Below are 2,638 nucleotides of genomic sequence, written 5' to 3' on the forward strand. Positions count from 1 at the left end.
ATAGATAAATAAATAAATAAATACCCATTAATTAAATATATATAAACTAAAAATATATGCATTAAGATTGTTAGTACTTTTATATGCTGAATATATTTACGCGTTAAAACATATTTCTCTTTAAAAGAAAAAAAAAATAGTTTTATATATACGAAACTACCGATATTTTTGTTTCAAAATAATATTGATTCACCTAATGACTATCAAACCCAATGCCGAATGGTCATTTTCAGTTCACATTTTACCAAATATCTACTTTAAAATTTGATGCAAAACCCATTTTCTTTTAATATTTTAATATAATTGCTTTTCTTTACAAGATATAAAAATATCTCTTTGTAAAAGATATTGTATTATTCAGAGAGCGATTTTAAGACAATTGTTTCATTGTGACATGTTTTATAATAAAATATCTTTTTATATTTTGTAAAGTGAGATAGTAAAGCGACAATATAGTATTTTCTTGACTTAGTTAACTATGAAAAAAACAAATACTTTTGAATTTCCCATCACGTTCGTTGAAAGTTACCTTATCAACATAATTTTTATTTGCAAGGTCTGTGAAAGCCATGAAATTAGTTTTAAAATGATATGAAATTGAAAAGTAAGAGCAAAGCGATCTAAAAAGTCAAATAAACACTTACAGGAAGGAAGGAGGGTGGTAGGTGTGAGCTTGACCCAACCACTCAGAAGCCATCGCCCCCTCCACCACGATATAAAAACAGCTTCCTTGCACTCTTTTCATCTCAGCTTGGCCAACAACAAGCTTCCATAACATCTTGTTCTTTTTCATAGCTTTTAGTCATTTCATTAGTTTTCTTCGTAATTCCATTCATTCTTGATCTGAAAAACAAATTTAAGGGAGAAATATCAAATATGCAGTGTGTTGCTCCTTCATCGAGTATTGGGTTCAAGTCATTACACACGGTTTCCCACCGAATCGTTCAACCAACTCAACTCACCGTTCAATGTGTTGCAAGCAGGTATGATGCCGGGGCAGCCAACGCTACTAATCTTCCCCTGTCAGCAGCAGCGCCGACCACCACCAACAACTTCGCATATGGAGGGGTTGTTAAGAGCAGAACCGATTGGCAGAGCTCGTGTGCGATTTTGGCTAGCAAGGTGGTGTCGCAGCAGCAGAACACCGAGAAATCCAACGGTGCTGATAATATAACTGTTGTCAACGGGCATACTAGTTTAGATCTAGTTCCGATTGATAGGTTACCGAAACCGCTCACCATCGCCGATCTATCACCGGCGCCGTTGCACGGTTCGACGCTGCGCGTTGCGTATCAAGGTGTAGCTGGTGCGTACAGTGAAGCTGCCGCCGGTAAAGCTTATCCGAATTGTGAGGCCATTCCTTGTGATCAATTCGAGGTTGCATTTCAAGCGGTTGAGCTTTGGATTGCAGATCGCGCTGTTTTGCCGGTTGAAAACTCTCTAGGCGGGAGCATACATCGGAATTACGATCTACTTTTGCGCCATCGTCTCCACATCGTCGGAGAAGTCCAGCTCCCTGTTCACCACTGCCTTCTAGCTTTACCAGGCGTCCGGAAAGAATACCTCAACCGCGTGATTAGCCATCCGCAAGCTCTTTCTCAGTGCGAGCTAACTCTCACCAAACTCGGCTTAACCGTCACCCGCGAGGCTGTCGACGATACTGCAGGAGCAGCAGAATTCGTGGCGGCAAACAACCTCCGTGACACAGCGGCAATCGCATCTGCACGCGCCGCCGAGCTGTACGGCCTTAATATCTTGGCCGATGGGATCCAGGACGATTCAAGCAACGTCACACGATTCGTCATGCTTGCTCGTGAGCCAATCATACCACGAGTCGACATCCCGTTCAAGACAAGCATTGTATTCGCTCACGACAAAGGAACGTCGGTGTTGTTCAAAGTTCTATCGGCGTTCGCATTCCGGAATATCAACTTAACCAAAATCGAAAGCCGTCCACATCGCAACCGTCCGATCAGGCTCGTCGGCGACGAGAACGTAGGAACGGCGAAACACTTCGAGTACTTGTTCTACGTGGATTTTGAAGCTTCAATGGCGGACGTTAGGGCACAGAATGCATTGGCCGAGGTTCAGGAATTTACATCATTCCTCAGGGTGTTGGGTAGCTATCCCATGGACATGACCCCTTGGTCCCCTTCTTCTCAATGATTTATTTATGACGTCATTTTTTTTTTCGTATGTTTAGTTTTAAATTAAAATTGCCTATTTTTTGGAAATAAAAAATAGGCAATGTTTGAGTAAATATGGTGGATAGTCATCAAGCCAAGTTGAGTACAAGTGATGGTTAATAATTCCAAATTTCTGAAATATATGTAAACAAACTTGTATGTTTTATTGGTTTTTAATCTTATTCAAATCTCAATTTATTATATTATATTAGATTTATTAGCTAAATAATGCGTGCATGTTGTTGAGTTCACCTACCACTACTCCACTACTAATAGTCGAATACGTCATTCAGATGCGATTTTGCCATTAGTGGTGTATTGTATTCCAACAGTTAATTAATAGATACGTATTGATTTTATCGTATATAAAATTAAACTAAACAGAGCATAGACAGACGAACATACATGTTAGTATACGAGGTAATGTTAAAATATATTAAAAAGCTCGTAAC

General features: G+C 39.5%; 1 pseudogene; it reads left to right on the forward strand.

The window, feature by feature from the left end:
• Nucleotides 1-667: 667 nt before the first annotated feature.
• LOC145032356 (arogenate dehydratase 1 pseudogene) lies at nucleotides 668-2,392 on the forward strand (annotated as a pseudogene).
• Nucleotides 2,393-2,638: the final 246 nt, after the last annotated feature.

This window comes from Lactuca saligna, chromosome 2 (genome assembly GCF_052625555.1).
Source record: "Lactuca saligna cultivar CGN05327 chromosome 2, ASM5262555v1, whole genome shotgun sequence".
Classification (NCBI taxonomy): domain Eukaryota; kingdom Viridiplantae; phylum Streptophyta; class Magnoliopsida; order Asterales; family Asteraceae; genus Lactuca; species Lactuca saligna.